General features: G+C 41.8%; 1 long non-coding RNA gene across 1 annotated transcript; it reads left to right on the top strand.

Annotated features, from left to right (window-relative positions):
• The first annotated feature begins 2063 nt into the window (after window positions 1-2063).
• LOC136687380 (uncharacterized) lies at window positions 2064-2755 on the top strand. The gene is made up of 3 exons (XR_010800456.1): window positions 2064-2210; window positions 2343-2444; window positions 2643-2755. It is a non-coding gene; the product is annotated as an uncharacterized lncRNA (long non-coding RNA).
• The last annotated feature ends 14774 nt before the right edge of the window (window positions 2756-17529 follow it).

The following is a 17529-nucleotide window of genomic DNA, read 5'->3' as shown; positions in this document are numbered from 1 at the left end:
CATGCAGTTACCGTTTACAGCACAAATACACTTTAAATTGCAGTGCCCCCCCCCGCCCCCCGTACTTATGGTTTTGCACTGTCTTGTATTCTATTGTATTGTATGGATTTTGTTTTGTATATTCTTAACCATGTCTTTTGCACTTTAATGTGTATGCACTGTTTTTTGTTTGCACTATAGCTTTGCACTAGTTGCACTTTAATGTTGTGTATTGTTTTATGTTTTATGTCTTTTGCACTTTAATGCGTGTGCACTGTTTTATGTTTGCACTAGTTGCACTTTAATGTTGTGTATTGTTTTATGTAGCACCTTGGTTCTGGAGGAACACTATTTCGTTTCACTGTGTACTGTAAACACTGTATCCTGCTGAAATGACAATACACTTCTTGAACTTGAACTTAAAAATATACCTGAAAGCAGCTTGTCTTCAAATTCCTTTAAAACAGTACTTAAACGTCCCCTGAACGTCTCTGGTCAGACGCTCGGCGGCAGTCATCGCTCTCCATAAAAGTGCTCTTACCTCAGTTTGAGGACATGAATATGAACACATTTGATATTAATTTTATTAAACTGAACAGAATATGGGACTGCTATTCGTGAGACACTATTATTATTATTATTATTATTATTAATCAAAACATCCACGGGTTGAATCTGCAGAAGTAATTATACAAATATTTAGCTCAGTGGTATCTTCAGGGGTTTTTTTTATCTAAGAGCTGAACATGTTCTAAAATGATTTATATAAACCGCAGCATGTTTAATACTTTGAAATCCTCGCGATATTCTCCGTGATCTTATTCCTTCACCGGTGAGTAAACGAGCATAACGCCCGCAGACACAGCTGAGTTTTTTATATATATATATATATATATATATATATATATATATATATATATATATTATTTGCAATTAATGAGCGAGGGCTCCGTTCAGTAGATGTTACTGTGAGAATAAGTGTATAATTATTTAAACTCTGAACTGAACTGAACAGTATTATTTTATTCCTGTTTTAAAGCGATTGGCTTAATGTGTTACATTTCATTAGCTTTTTCCACTTTTCTTCTGTCTCCCAACAGGTCAACGTTCTTATTATCATCTGTTGAAGTCTGGAGTGTAGTCAGAGGAAAAGCTCTTTTAAGAGTTAGCTCTTAAAAGTTAGCTATAATCAACCCAAAAGCTTTTTTAAAAGCTATCTGTCTGTCTCCGTGTCCGTCTGTCTGTCTAGTGATAGCTTTCCAGCATATCACGTGTTGGCATGAGTGATCTGGAACTGGATGATGAGCTCAGCAGTGCTGATGAGCTCCTTAAAGAACTGCAACAAGAAGAGGTAAGCTTCTGGATTCTCCCCCTGAAGAGTCCATGTCCAGGAGGGAACTGTGATAGTCACTGGCTCCTCCCCTAGAGCTTTACATGTAATTGGTTCTTCATATAATTGCATTAGGGCACAGCTCTTCATAATGCAAATAAGATGCAAAAAGTTATGTATACACCAATCAGTTTTAACAGATAAACCCCAGTTTATCAACCAACTGCACTACAGTTCATTTTGTATTGTATTCTATAAAGTTGTATTGCAGTACAAGTCTTTGTTAGCGAATGTTATGTACGACAGGTCTTATGTTCGCATGGTCAGGTATAAATGTTCTAAAATAAGAAAACCCCCATTTGCCAACTTCTTAGAAAGATACATTTTCTTAACGTACAATTAAAAGACTTTTTATTTTTATTTATTTTTGTTTTATATTTCTTTCTAAAATTGAAGGTGTACAGTGTAATGTTTTATGTGTTACACAGATGTACATGTTTTATACAGGTTCCAAGAACTGAGGGAGCTTTTGGACACTGCGCTTGAAGTAGATCTAGTGTCTCTTCATGAGCCTCCACCTACCTCAGCCTCTTCAGACTGGAGCACAAGAATTTCCCTCTGCACTGACAGATGGAGAGAGGCTAGGCCCGATCTAGTTGTGAGCATGCAGAAAGGAGAAGGTATATGTTCCCACAGTTGCCAAATGTGTGGCAATAAAAGGCTGTGGTGCGCTGCAGTGATTGTCTCCCGTACCCATTCCTCTGTGCAGGGTGTGACACTGATAGGCCTGGTCATTATCCCCTGCGTAACCGGGACGTTATAGTGTCAGGCTTTTTAGAGCCTTTACCTCCCACAGCATGTTTCACACCTGATGATGATCAACCATCTTTAAAACAGCTTAGTAAGTACATGTAATAGTAAATACCTAACATTTATGAAAATAATGATGATCAGTGTAGTTTATTATAATATGCTGTGTTACCAGTGTTAGATATTTAATTTACTGTACTTCTGTTTTCAGCATGTTTTGTAGTTAGGTTTCTGCCTGTACCTGTGCCAGACTGTGTTTGTGGTTGTCCTCATCAAGCTTTTAAAAGTTCTCCTGAAAGGTCTGTTACTCTCATCACCATCAATGGTAAGAAGATTCTGCTTTGGTCTTTTTAATTTTTAAATGTTTTGGTGTATGCTTAAATTTAAAATACATATAAAAATGCAGATGTGACAGATCTGACATCAGACTATCCGTGTTAATTTTACTAAAGATTTGGAGAAGGCTCTTTTCAATTTAAACAGTAAGTATACAGTGGATATTACAGCTCTTCTTTCTCTGTAGGTCGTTACAATCTGACACTGCCTGAGCTGTCTTGTCCAACATGTAGGGTGACTTTTCCATCAGTTTCCATGACTGATCTGCAAAGGAGTGGCTATTGGCCTGTCAGCATGAGCTTTTGTACAGTCTTCTCAGCGGATGTTGTCCTGTCATTTCAGGAGATGAAGTTGGCTGCCCCTGGCTTATCTACTCAGGCGTTTGTGAAAATGCTGCAACAAAGGACTGCACGCTTTGGCAGAGTGAGTATTTCATTTTAATTTAGTTTTGGACCCTCAGCTCTTTCCAATAAAGTATTTATTGATTCTACACATCTCTCAATTGGTAATAGTCAATAATGCAATGGTTTTTCAAACAAATTAGGGCTGTTCTAGATAACACTGTGATGTGGTGACCTGTGTACCCCATCACTGGCCTTAAAACTACCTCTGGAGACTCTGTTTTTAAGACGGTTAAAAGTATGGAGTTGACTATCGGCTGACTATCCGGAGTTGATCTGTAGCTGGGGATTTGTCAGATTATTCCATGACCCCTTGGGCTATACTTTTACTTTCAGGGTCTGTTAACGTGGCAGATGCAGCTAAAGTTAAGCCGACATTAGAAGTGTAAAAGCCCCAGAATATGTAGAGAGAGAGAACCACGTCAAGCAATATAAACATACTCTGGATTCGTCTGGAGACAATACAAATTATGTTCAAATTGCACCATATTCTGGGGCTTTATTACTTCTTATGTGGTAAATTTTTGGACAAAGCATTCCATTTTAGTCTACACCTAAAACTAACAGCATCAGTCCAATCTCTTAGCAGTTGTGAGCTACTGAATGAATTAAATACACCTGGAGTGAAGTGTTGAGAGCAGGGACTTTTGGAGCTGTGTTCACCACTTACTGCTTCACAAATGTTTCTCCTGCTTTTGTGATTGGGAAAGCTGTGAAGACTCTCCGTTTTTACTGCGCCCTTGAACTGGAAATGACCTACAACAGCAAAACAATGTGGCATGATTTTATTTAACAACATTATTCACTGAAATAGTGGTTTCTCTCCCATATGTAGAGAGTTTTGTGTGTTTTTAACAACTCGTTTTAAAAATGTAGTTCCATCATCTTGAGGCTTACATGTTACCAGCCGGTGTTATTTTTAACATTGATATATGGATAGACATCACAATGGTACTTACCTGTGAACCTTTGGGGTGAGGGGTCCTAAAGAGATGTCGATTAAAGCAGGAGCCATTTATATCCCAGAGGGGCAGATCCACTGGGGACAGGAAGAAGGGTCCACTCTCTGTCTTCAGGTCTTGTAAATTAGAGACAATGTTAAAAATATCCTGCTCTATAAGTACTTACTGTTATAACATGAAAACCTTACAGTTCTGAATAATGCACCATTATTGCTATATACTATTGGTGCTTTAAGAGTGAAGGTATGTTTCCATTTTCTGGTACACACCTTTTAACAGGGTTAGGCTCGAACCGTGGTGGGGTCAAGGGTGTAAGAATTCTGAAAGTTTCATGTAGCGGGGGTTTCCTCTTGAAAGCTAATACTAGCAGCCCGTGTAGATTCAAGTGTCAGTGTGTATACATTAGTGCTTGAAGTTCTAGCCTGGAGGCTGTTCCTTCAGTTAGAGCTCGTCTGTAGCTCGAGTCAGCTTTAACCCTTTGTATTTTCTTTATATTTTTGTATCCTCATCACAGTAATAAATCACTCTTCGCACCTTCGTACTTCTCTAGTTGTTCTGTTAGATGTGTGGACCTACCTTTACAGACCTAGAATATTTACAGTCACATAAATCCAAAGCCTTCCAAGGAAGTTATTAACATGTAAAACATCCATATTTTTGCTTGATTCCATTTCCCCGATGCAGAGGGACAGAGCAAATATGTGGATTACCCAGGGGACCTAGAGGACCATTTTTAGGACTGCGGCAATAATCAGTTACCAATCTTTGCTTTCTGTGAATTTAAAAAGCTCCTTTTACTTTGTTTTATTACGCAGACTGGAAATGTATCAGCTGACTTATTTGGCCGAAGTTTTCATGAATGGGTAGTGGTCAAATATGAATTGGAGAAGTTGTGCCAAGAGGTCTACTTCACTTGTCCAGCCTGCACTCCCAATATGCTTTTCCCAATGCTTGCTGTTTGTGTGGATGGAGATCGCAAACATTACCGTTTCAAGGGTTCTGCCAGGTACAATAATTTATTCCAGTTTTCCCACTGATTTGGCCTTCAGTTTTATATTGACCCCTGAACACTGGTTTACTTATTCATTCTTTTGTAGTACGAATGAACCCGGATGTTTTGATGGAGTGTTCATTTACAAGGACAAGGAGGCTTCTCGCTTTGTGGAATATGTTCAGCAGAAGTCCATTCATGTCATTTATTATTTATTCACTTATTAAGATGTGTTCTTAGCAGTGCCTGTGCCAGACTGTGTTTGTGGTTGTCCTCATCAAGCTTTTAAAAGTTCTCCTGAAAGGTCTGTTACTCTCATCACCATCAATGGTAAGAAGATTCTGCTTTGGTCTTTTTAATTTTTAAATGTTTTGGTGTATGCTTAAATTTAAAATACATATAAAAATGCAGATGTGACAGATCTGACATCAGACTATCCGTGTTAATTTTACTAAAGATTTGGAGAAGGCTCTTTTCAATTTAAACAGTAAGTATACAGTGGATATTACAGCTCTTCTTTCTCTGTAGGTCGTTACAATCTGACACTGCCTGAGCTGTCTTGTCCAACATGTAGGGTGACTTTTCCATCAGTTTCCATGACTGATCTGCAAAGGAGTGGCTATTGGCCTGTCAGCATGAGCTTTTGTACAGTCTTCTCAGCGGATGTTGTCCTGTCATTTCAGGAGATGAAGTTGGCTGCCCCTGGCTTATCTACTCAGGCGTTTGTGAAAATGCTGCAACAAAGGACTGCACGCTTTGGCAGAGTGAGTATTTCATTTTAATTTAGTTTTGGACCCTCAGCTCTTTCCAATAAAGTATTTATTGATTCTACACATCTCTCAATTGGTAATAGTCAATAATGCAATGGTTTTTCAAACAAATTAGGGCTGTTCTAGATAACACTGTGATGTGGTGACCTGTGTACCCCATCACTGGCCTTAAAACTACCTCTGGAGACTCTGTTTTTAAGACGGTTAAAAGTATGGAGTTGACTATCGGCTGACTATCCGGAGTTGATCTGTAGCTGGGGATTTGTCAGATTATTCCATGACCCCTTGGGCTATACTTTTACTTTCAGGGTCTGTTAACGTGGCAGATGCAGCTAAAGTTAAGCCGACATTAGAAGTGTAAAAGCCCCAGAATATGTAGAGAGAGAGAACCACGTCAAGCAATATAAACATACTCTGGATTCGTCTGGAGACAATACAAATTATGTTCAAATTGCACCATATTCTGGGGCTTTATTACTTCTTATGTGGTAAATTTTTGGACAAAGCATTCCATTTTAGTCTACACCTAAAACTAACTAAAACTAACTAAAATTCATGTCATTTATTATTTATTCACTTATTAAGATGTGTTCTTAGCAGTGCTGAAATTTGACTTTTCACTTGTACTCATAATTAATACACAGCATGATTAATGGATAATGTTATGTTTTGTGTGCAGTGATTGTCTTTTTAATGTACTTATGTGTTCAACAGGTTTCTGGAAAGCGGGTATGTGGAGCATCGGAGTGGACAGCAGCTAGAGAGTTGTCCCGGAAGTCCAGCAGCAAAACAGATGAAGAAGGGCTTGAATTTGCTGTTTGCCGGCATGGTGTTCTACTTGGTGCACTAAATATGTACTGAGGAGAAATATTTGCATACCCTCTTTCTCTTCAACAGAAGTTAGCAGCCACGATGCTTGGGATGCTTCTCTAACGAAGCCAAACTGAGCATCCTGCTTGGAGACACGGGGGAGAGCAGCGCCCTGGCAGTGAGATATATATCTGTGTAACACACACTCAGGGACAGTGAGTGACCAACACACACACACACACACACACACACACACACAAATGCCCTGTCTGTTACCATTGTCACACTTCATTTAAGTTTTATTATAATTATTATTTATGTATTTATTACATATATTGTTTTAACTGGTTCCTTTATTATTACAGTTCTACTAGATTATTGTTCATTATTATTATTAATAATACTACTTGATGAAAGTGAAAAAAAAAATTGTTGTAATACTCTTAACGTTCCATGTTGTTGTATTAATGCTTTGGATAAACTATGTCTGAATATGGTCATGCCAAAAAAGCTTACTGAATTGAATTGAGAGAGAGAGAGAGAGAGAGAGAGAGAGAGAGAGAGAGAGAGACTTGCTCAGAAAATCATAACAAAAATACAACTACCTCACATACTAGGCTCAGACTACAGAGCTACTCAGCGCTCAACAGAGACTACATACTGTCCACATACTTCACAACCATCAGAGAAAGGGCACTGCGGAAGATGTTGACCATGTACAGACTCAGTGAGCACAGTCTGGCTGTGGAGACTGGCCATCACGGACAGAGCTGGGAACCCAGAGAGGCCAGACTGTGCTCTCACTGTGAGCTCTCAGTGGTGGAGACAGCCGCACTTCCTAACTGCTCCATGAGTATGAGTCAGAACCAGGTTCTATCAGAAAGCAACCATAGTCTGTCCTGTGTCCTGCCACCACCTGACTCTCCCTGTCACTAGAAGAAGTGCAGCAGCAGCACAGACAGATTTGAACAGCACTAAAAACAAGAAAATAAACTTTGTGTTAGATTCATTTCTTTACACTTTCTATAACAACAAAGTAGATACAGCAACTCAAATACTGAATGAAATATTTCTTACACTCACCATTAGCTCAGACAAAATTAAACAAAGGGTCTGGACCTGACCTGTTCCGGCCAGAAATGCTTAAATACAGCAATGTGAAGCTTCAGATGGATTTTAAATACTGGTGAATTCCCTGAAATCTGGAATTAAGGCATAATCACTGCCATCTTCAAAAATGCAGATAAATATTGATCCAGCAAACTAAAAGTCTTCTGTAACAAAATCAATCACAGGATTCTAAATTTTAAATAAGTGCAAGATAATCAATAAATCACAAATTGGAGTTTTACCAAAACATAGAGGATCAGATCAGATCATCTACACACCCTCCAAACCCTGATAAAAAAATCATGTCCACAACAGATTTTGTGGGATTTTAAAAAGGCTTTTGACACAAAAATGTTTTAAATTAATCCAGAGTGGTGTCGGGAGTCGAGTACATGTAGAGGGTTAGAAAATTGCCTCCATCTACAGATTAATCTCACACAGACAACCCCCCTTATCACACTTATTTTTTTTATTTTTATTATTTTAATTATCAGAACCATTCTAAAAGCGTTTCAAGCCGCTCGTTTGTTTTATATGGTGTTACACCACTTGCCCCTAGATGGCGCTACATCCCAGTGCGTTGCAGGGAGAACACTAAAATTTAGACTCTGAGCATGCGCAGTCCAGAAATAAACTCGCGCTGACTTCGACTAAGTTTTTCACTGCTGTCGTGTTTTCTCACTGCTTCACAGATTCACAGACTTTAAGGATACACAGTGCTGTTTGGTCTGTGTATCCCTTGCTGCTGGCCCAGCCACCCCTAGACCTGGTGCTGGCAACAATTGGGGGCTCGCCCGGGATCTAGCGCCACCTAACTGGGGAAGGAGTGTACTACGACGACAAGACGTGTCCGGAGCTTCAGGGAAGGCTGCAGTATCATACGCCATCCAGAGAGCGGAGGCCACCAGTGTCCAGCCCCAATGGCTACCTCTACCCCACGGCGGATGTTAGTCTACACGGTTCAGAAGAGACTTTCAGCTTTGAATGAGAGTCAGCTACAAACAGCTGCATGTGCAATCGACGAGGAAGAGTCAACAGTCAGCCCTGCCAACCTAAGTGAGCCAGAACTTTATGACTTCATTGTTGATTATCTACGGAGTGATCGATTAAGGGACATGGAAGACGAGGGCATGTCTCAACTCCTCATTCTCAATGACATGCTCACTGATCTTTTGGCTAAAGAAGTAGAAGCCGATAGAGCTGACAGTGCTGCACCCCTCCAGACGGACCACACACCTTCTCATCAGCCACATCCTGTCATGCCAACTCATCCTGAGCACACCTCTCCTGATCTACATCAGACTGTGGGGACTACTGGCAGAGATATACAACATCTGCATCAGGACAGAGACACTAACACTTCACCCAGAAATTACATAACCTTGACAACAGCCAGGTCTTCCACAAGAGGTGCTAATGATGTTCCTCCAGGTATATCCAGTCCACACTCCAGCATCGCTGATCAGGTAGTGAGGTTCACTGATGTAGCTGCTCTGTTTCCATGCAGAGAATTTAAGCTTCATGGTGGTCAGATCTCTGATGCAGGGTCTGATATGTCATACAGTAGCCTTTGTAAACAACTTGATGAAGGGTTACAAGAAGGGTTCAGTGAGTCTGAGATTATCCGTGCAGTGCTCAGAATAACTAAGCCGGGTACCTTTAGAGAGATGCTAAATAATAAGGATGATCTGACTGTAGATGAGCTCAAGCGGTTTCTCCGCTCTCACATTAGAGATAAAAACAGTACTGAACTCTTTTTAGAGTTAAGCAATGCTAGGCAACAAGACAGAGAGAGTCCACAGCAGTTTTTGTACCGCATTATGGGTCTAAAACGAGTTCTTTTTGAGTCGCAACAACCTGGTGCTGACTTTAGCTACGATCGAAAGCTTGTTCAAGGCACATTTCTACACACACTCTACCAGGGTCTCAATGAGAAAAGTAGCCATGTTAGACGTGATCTCAAACCTTACCTCACAGACTTACAGGTTAGTGATGACTGCCTTTTAGAACAGATCACTAAGTCCACTAGTGAGGAGACAGATAGGTTAAAATGCCTTGGAGCAGTTGCCAGAGCCCGACCAGTGGCTGTAAATACAGCTCAGCACACCAGTAGTGGGCCAAATGACCAGCCTAAATCGACCCATGTTGACTCAGAGTTACAGGCCAACCATGCTGCCATCATGGAATTGACAGCCCAAGTGTCTTCTTTAACCAAAAGCTTGGCCCAGATGGTAAAACCCACTGAGAGTATGACTTCTAATAACTCTTCACCTCCCATTTACCACCCAGCACCAATGCTTGAGTCAAAAGGCAGATGTCAGAACTGTATACAGCGAAACAATTTGAGCTGTTCTCATTGTTTTATATGTGGTCAGGAGGGGCATAGGGCAGTTGGCTGCCTTCAGAGGAAGTCGTTGGGAAATGGGGTGGGGTCGTTGGGGCGGGGGCTGCCAGTGACCATCGCTATTGAAAAGCCCTCGTTGCAGAAGCATTGCAAAGGAACAGCCAACGCCAAAAACCCAAAGCAACCTTGTCTGCCTCCTAGGAAGTATGTAGCCCAGCTCATAGGCAAAAGGTGTATGGTGTCGTGCGCAATCAATGCGGTCCCAATTCAAATGCTGCTTAATTCAGGGGCTCAGGTGACCATAGTGGGGAGGGAATGGGTAGAGAAAATGTTGCCCAAACTACAGATATTGTCTCTTAACACTCTTTTGACTGATCACCCCCTTGAAGTATCCGCTGCTAATGGGACCGGAGTTTCCTTTGAGGGTTGGGCAGAAGTTGATTTTCAAGTATGTAGTAGGAGTCAGGGACATGTAGCTATTCGAGTACCAATACTAATTGGTCAGAGTTCTGTTAACTGTGCTCTTTTAGGTAGTAATGTCATCGCAGAGATTATCAAAGAAAACAAGGAAGAGCAGAGTGCAGTGAATATTACTGCCTTACTTAAGGAAGCACTGAGTGTCAGTGGGAGAACAGCGGAGTCTCTGGTCTCTGTTCTTCAGATGCAAGTACCTGAAGAAACATTCCAGTCATTTAGTGTGAGAGTTGGAAAACAGGGTGTAATAGTTCCTGCTGGCCGAATTTATGAAGTCAAGTGCAGGGTCAGAACAAGGCCAAAAGGTGGAACAATGCTTTTCAAACCTAGTCCTGAGTGTTACTATCCTGAGGGATTAGAGCCATTTTCCACACTAATAGATGTCCCCGGTGGTCTCTCTAAACATACAAAAAATCCCACTTCAGAACTCAACTAAACATGACATTTATCTGCCACGGAGGACTGTGCTGGGCACCCTCGAAGATGTTATAGCAGTACAGCCAATACAGCATTCCTGTGGGGCACCAGAGACTGTGTACTTTCCCACGGTTCAAACGTGCACAGCACAGCTTAAACAAGGTGAAGAGTATAGTCCAAGCCAAGAAAGAGATGAACACTCATTCAAGGCAACAACTAAAGACAAGTGGCAACCCCCTGTTGATTTGTCACATCTTAGTGAGGATGAACAACAGGTAGTCAGAGAAATGCTGTACAGTGAGTCAGATGTATTTGCTAAAGATGAAGCTGACATTGGCTGCATACCAAGCTTACAACTAAAAATACATCTGCGAGATGAAACACCTGTGCAGAAGCGTTACAATTCAATACCCCAGCCTCTGTATAAAGAGGTAAAAGAGTATGTACGTAATTTACTTGACCATGGTTGGATAAGAAAGTCCACTTCGCCATACTCGTCCCCTGTGGTTTGCGTTCGGAAAAAGGACAAGAGCTTGTGTCTCTGTGTGCATTTCCGCGAGTTAAACGGCAAAACAGTTCCCGACCCACTCCCACGTATCCAAGATTTGCTGGATAATCTTGGTGGCTATTCCTGGTTCTCCATACTTGATCAGGGCAGCGCTTACCACCAGGGTTTTGTGGATGAGACCTCCAGACATCTGACTGCTTTTAGTACTCCCTGGTCCCTTTATGAGTGGAATCGGCTTCTATTTGGTCTCATGAATGCTCCTGCAGCATTTCAAAGGTCTATGGAGGGTATCCTTGATGGTCTGAGAGATGAATGCTGCTCTCCATACCTAGATGACGTACTGTGCTTTTCCAAGACATTCCATGACCATGTCAGGGACCTCAGGCGAGTACTTTGCCATCTAAGGGAGCATGGAGTTAAGCTGCGTCCGGAAAAATGTGAGCTGTTCAAACGCCAGGTGAGGTACATAGGGAGGTTAGTGTCAGGTGAAGGCATTCAGATAGACCCTAAGGACCTGGAAGCAGTTCTTCAATTAAAAGAGAGAGAGCCGAAGACTGTAGGAGAGGTCAGAGCTCTATTAGGGTTCCTGGGTTATTATAGGTCCTTCATACAAGATTTTTCCAGAATTGCATGCCCTCTGTTCAAGCTCCTGGAGGGTCCCAGTGAGGACAGCCAAAACAAGGCCAGCAGTAAAACCAAAAAAATACAAACCACTCAGGGTCAGCTGTCCTCCAAGACACCTGTGCAGTGGACACTTGAGCACAGTACCATCCTATCTAACCTGGTGGATATGTTAACCCTCCCACCCATCCTAGCATATCCGAACTTTGAACTACCATTTGTGTTACACACGGATGCTTCCAATGAAGGGTTGGGGGCTGTGCTTTACCAGCAGCAGGGTGGAAAACTCAAAGTTATAGCCTTTGGCTCAAGGACGCTCACACCTGCTGAACGAAACTACCATCTCCAGTCTGGCAAGCTTGAGTTTCTTGCATTGATTTGGGCAATCTGCGATAAATTTCGGGATTATCTGTATTATGCGCCTACTTTCACAGTATATACTGATAATAACCCACTTACGTATGTTTTAAGCACAGCTCGGTTGAGTGCAGTGGGACATAGATGGGTAGGAGAGTTAGCTGACTTCCACTTTACAATTAAGTACCGGCCAGGTAAAGCAAACACTGATGCTGACACCCTTTTACGGTATCCACTGAAACTCCAAGATCATCTAAAGGAGTATACTGAAATAATGCCCCCAGAAGTAGTGTCTGCTGTCTGGCAGGGCGGGGAAGCTGTGAAGAATCAGGATGTGCCATGGTTGGCTGCCGTACAACTGCAGGCTGGTGACGAAGACGAGCTTTCTGTGAGTGTTCCCCTCATCACCCCAGAGGATATCAGAGCTGCTCAGGAGGAGGATATCTCCATCTGCAAAGTGATGAGATTAAAAAAGGATGCTGGAGTCCTAAAGACAAAGACAAGAGACAGATGGGACAAGAAACACGGCGACTAGTACATGAATGGAACAGACTGAAAATTGACAAAGGAATTCTGTACAGACAGACGAGAACACATAAACAGCTGGTACTCCCATGTAAACTTAAGCCACTGGTACTTAAGCAGCTCCACGATGACATGGGGCATGTGGGGGCTGATAAGGTCATCCATTTAGCCAGGGAAAGGTTTTATTGGCCTTTCATGCAAAAGGAAATTGAGGACTATGTTATCCGACAGTGCTCATGTATCAAGCAGAAGCGGCCTAACATTCCAGACAAAGCGCCAATGGGGTCCATAACGTCCACTTTCCCTTTTGAGCTTGTGTCTGTTGATTATCTTCACCTCGAACCAAGTAAAGGTGGCTACGAGTACATCTTAGTTTTATGTGACCACTTTACACGTTTTGCCCAGGCGTATCCAACTAAGAACAAATCTGGAAAAACTGCAGCTGAGAAGATCTTCTCTGACTTTATTCCTCGCTTCGGGTACCCTGAGAAGTTACATCATGATCAGGGGCGGGAGTTCGAGAACAGCCTCTTTCAGCGACTTGAGCAGCTTGCAGGAGTTTCACATTCTCGCACCACCTGCTATCATCCACAGGGTAATCCGGTGGAAAGATTGAATAGGACACTTCTTCAGATGCTTCACACCCTGCAGGAAGAGAAAAAGACAGAGTGGAAGGACCACTTGCCTCTTCTCATCCATGCATATAACTGTACGAGGCATGAAGCGACAGGCTATTCACCATTCTTTCTCCTTTATGGAAGAGCTCCACGTCTGCCTATTGATTTACTGTTCGACCTCAAACCGGAAGGAGAGACTAAGACCAAGCAAGAATATGCACAGCAGTGGGCTTCTCGAATGCAGGAGGCATATAAGATCACCTCAAATCACAGCCAGAAGTGCTCTGCCAAAGGAAAACAACACTATGACCGAGGTGTTAAGGGCATCGCTCTTCAGCCAGGGGATCGGGTACTTGTCCGCAACTTTTCTGAGAGAGGTGGCCCAGGCAAGCTTCGTCCATATTGGGAGAACAAGGTGCACGGGGTCATGGAAAGGGTAGGAGATGGACCTGTTTATAGGATTCAAGCTGAGAATGGGGACCGACACATCCGTGTGTGTCATCGCAATCTCCTACTGCTTGTAAACGACCTGCCAATTGAACCAAATGAACAGACTTGTCAGAGAAGAAAACAACTTCATGGACGAAATTGCCACCAAACAAAGAGTAAAGAGCCAGACCAGCACTGTTCTGATGACTCTGCTGATGAAGAATTATTTTACAATATTCGACCATTACCTGTGTACGAAAGGAGGAAGACCACATCTCAGACATTCCCATCCAAACCCCACTGCCGCCTCCGAGTTGTAGCACCTGAATTCACACCGGTGAGACAAACAGGTGAATCAAAGGGTGTGCATAAAGTAGTTGTGCCATTGAAAGCACCAGACTCAAACCAAGCACCAACGCATGAGGATGCATTTGCTGGTGAGGATGTTCAAGAACTGCCTGAAAAAGACAACATGCTTCACCAGGTAAATTCAGAAGGGTCCATAGAAGAAGCTGAGCCTGACATAGAGCTGTCCGATGATACAGAGCTGCCTGTGAGGAGGTCCACTCGGGCTGCAAAGTGCAAAGAAATATTCACATATGAGCAGCTGGGTCAGCCTTCATATCAATCTTGGAGACCTGGAGTGAATGCAATGGTTGCATGTGGACCTTACCCTATGACAGTTTATCCAGCATTCACTGAAGCATGCTACTATGTCAGACCAGTACTTATGACTTAGACGTTAGGTATATAGATATGTCCACAGACAGCAGACTAAATACAGACTTGAAACAGTATTATGAGTTTAGTTCTAGATGTCTGGAGACATCTCTTGAAGCAGGGGAGAGTGTAGAGGGTTAGAAAATTGCCTCCATCTACAGATTAATCTCACACAGACAACCCCCCTTATCACACTTATTTTTTTATTTTTATTATTTTAATTATCAGAACCATTCTAAAAGCGTTTCAAGCCGCTCTTGTTTGTTTTATATGGTGTTACACCACTCGCCCCTAGATGGCGCTACATCCCAGTGCGTTGCAGGGAGAACACTAAAATTTAGACTCTGAGCATGCGCAGTCCAGAAATAAACTCGCGCTGACTTCGACTAAGTTTTTCACTGCTGTCGTGTTTTCTCACTGCTTCACAGATTCACAGACTCTGATACACAGAGTGCTGTTTGGTCTGTGTATCCCTTGCTGCTGGCCCAGCCACCCCTAGACCTGGTGCCGGCAACATACAGCATCATAAAATCAGTGCACAGTAACACACAATGCTGTGTAAAAGTTGACACAAAGGCTCCAGTTTTATGTAATAAATGAATTGGCCAACTACAGGATTCAGCTGCTCCTGGACTTGCTCTAGACGACCAAGAAATCAAATGCTTACTTTACGCAGATGATTTCATGATCTTAGCACCAACAGCAGATGCACTCCAACAGAATATGTCCATCCTAGACAGTTACTGTGAAGATTAGGCTCTTAAAGTGAATATGGATAAAATAAATGTTATTACTTCACAGAATAAACCTAGATTATAGGTGAATAAACTTTCTTGGTGATATTTAAATTTCTCACATCAACAACTACACATACTTGGGTAAGCTATTAACATCAACAGGAAATGTCAAATCAGCAATTATATCCCTGACAGAAAAATATCATGAGGCTTATTTCGCAATCCGAAAAAAACTGCTTCCACTGCTGATCTGGAGAGATAAAAACTGAGGGTCACTTCCTCCTCTCATGCACAAAATACAGCAACATCAGAGACTCCTTACTGCCTAAAGTCACCAGCAAAATACCTGCTTTCTTTGGAGGAGGAGGGTGTGTTGGTCTTCAGCAGCAGTATTTACTTGTTCTGTTGCTGTTACATATTGCAAGCTTTGATTCAGAGAAGAGCCTGAGTATAACCTCAAACCAAACCAACTGTGGGAATGAGGCCAAATTAAAGTCCCATTCTTAATCCAGAGACACTGTAGAAATTAAAATATCATATTTACTGTAAACCAGTGGTTCTCAAACTTTCAGCCCATGTGGATGTCATATTCTGTATCTCGTGTTCCTGTCTTCTTCAGGTGCTTTAGCAGACCTCGAGTCACGGTGATCAGACTCCAGAGTGAAGAGGAATATAATGGGTTCTACACAAAACTACACACTTAAAAATAATGTTTTTCAATGGTTCTTTTGTAATGAAAACATTTCTGTATAGAACCCTGAACACTTGAAGGTCCTTCTGCTTGATTATAAGAATGTGCTATAGATGATTCTATATGGCACCTTTTATAAAAGGGTTCTATACGGCACCAAAAAGTGTTCCTCTATTGTTACGCTCTCTCTGTGTGTCTGTGAACCACATTTTTTCTGTTCAAACAGCTATTAAGTAAAGTTAATTTATTTTGGTGACACCTGGCGTTGAGCGTGGTGAACTCGGGCTCATGTGCAGCTGCTCAAGAGCATCCTGCTTTCTTTTAAATGTTTCTATGTGTCACGCCCTCGTCTTGTCATGTCTGTTTTTCCGGCTCTGTTTATTGTTACCCTAGTCCCGCCTTTGTTCCGCCTCCTTGTCCGCTGTCCTCATTATCTGTCTCAGGTGTGTCTCGTTTGCATGTGTATTTAAGTCCCCTTCTCTCACTCCCTCTTGTCGGATATTTCACCTTTGTTTTGTACTCTCTGGTCTGTCTGTCTTGCTTATTTCTTATACCCTCCAAGTCAGTCTTTGTATCTCTTTTGTCTGTTTGTGTGTTTACTCGGTTTATGTCTATGTTCAAGTTTAGTCTGTTTAGCTTTCTGTGTCTGTTTAGTTCTAGCTGTTCAAGTGTCTATTTAGTTCTGTATAAGATTAGTCTGTTTCTCTCTTTGTATGTTTAGCTCTCTTTTCCTAGGTTTCTATGTCCAGTTCCCTTTCTTTGTCCAAGTCATTGTTTCCAAGTTTCTCTGTCTCAGTCTTTCTTTGTTTAAGTTTTCTCACTAGTTATCTTAGTCTGTCTTTGTATGGTTGTCTTGTCTTGTAAATAAAAGTTACTCTGTTTTAGCAAGTGTGTCCATCTCCGTCAGTCCGCTCCGTGATCCCTGACACTATGGCATATTTAAGCTGAATGTAAAAATTAAATGTGGGCAAAACAACGTTGCTAACTTCACTCATTAAAAGAGATGTCTATATATGTTTAGACACAGTGTAAGATATTTGCGTGTAACATAGATAATATAATGTACCTTATTTTCAAATTGACTTCTTTTATTTTCTTCTCTTTTGTGAGCACTAAATATGTCACTTACAACTTATACTATGTCCAAAGATTTGTAGACACCCCTTTCAATGACTGGGTTTAGCTGCATTATTGTTGCACAGTTCAGTTGTTCCCATTCACTCTGTATAGGCCAAACCTCCACAGAAAAGCAGGAAATGAAATGGGATGTTCTGGAGCAGCTGCACATGAGCCTGTGCGCACCACACTTAAAGCCATGCATCAGCAAGTGGAGTACAAAGGCTCGATGCACTGGAGTGTACAGCAGTGGATCTGAATTATGGGAATTTCAAAGTAGTGAAGGTTACACCTATGTTGCCTTCAAATATTAGAGAAATGTATTAAACACAGTCGGCAACTTTAGGATGTTTCAGACTCAGCCTTAGACTCTGTAGAGAAGAGCTTTCTTTGTCACGGTGCCTGGAGCACTGAGGAAAACAATGCAAAAACAGTGTGGGCCTGTTAACAACTCTAGACACTTCACAGTTACAC

The sequence above is a fragment of the Hoplias malabaricus genome, chromosome 2 (genome assembly GCF_029633855.1).
Source record: "Hoplias malabaricus isolate fHopMal1 chromosome 2, fHopMal1.hap1, whole genome shotgun sequence".
In the NCBI taxonomy this organism is placed as follows: domain Eukaryota; kingdom Metazoa; phylum Chordata; class Actinopteri; order Characiformes; family Erythrinidae; genus Hoplias; species Hoplias malabaricus.
This window is presented reverse-complemented; position numbering and strand designations above follow the sequence as displayed.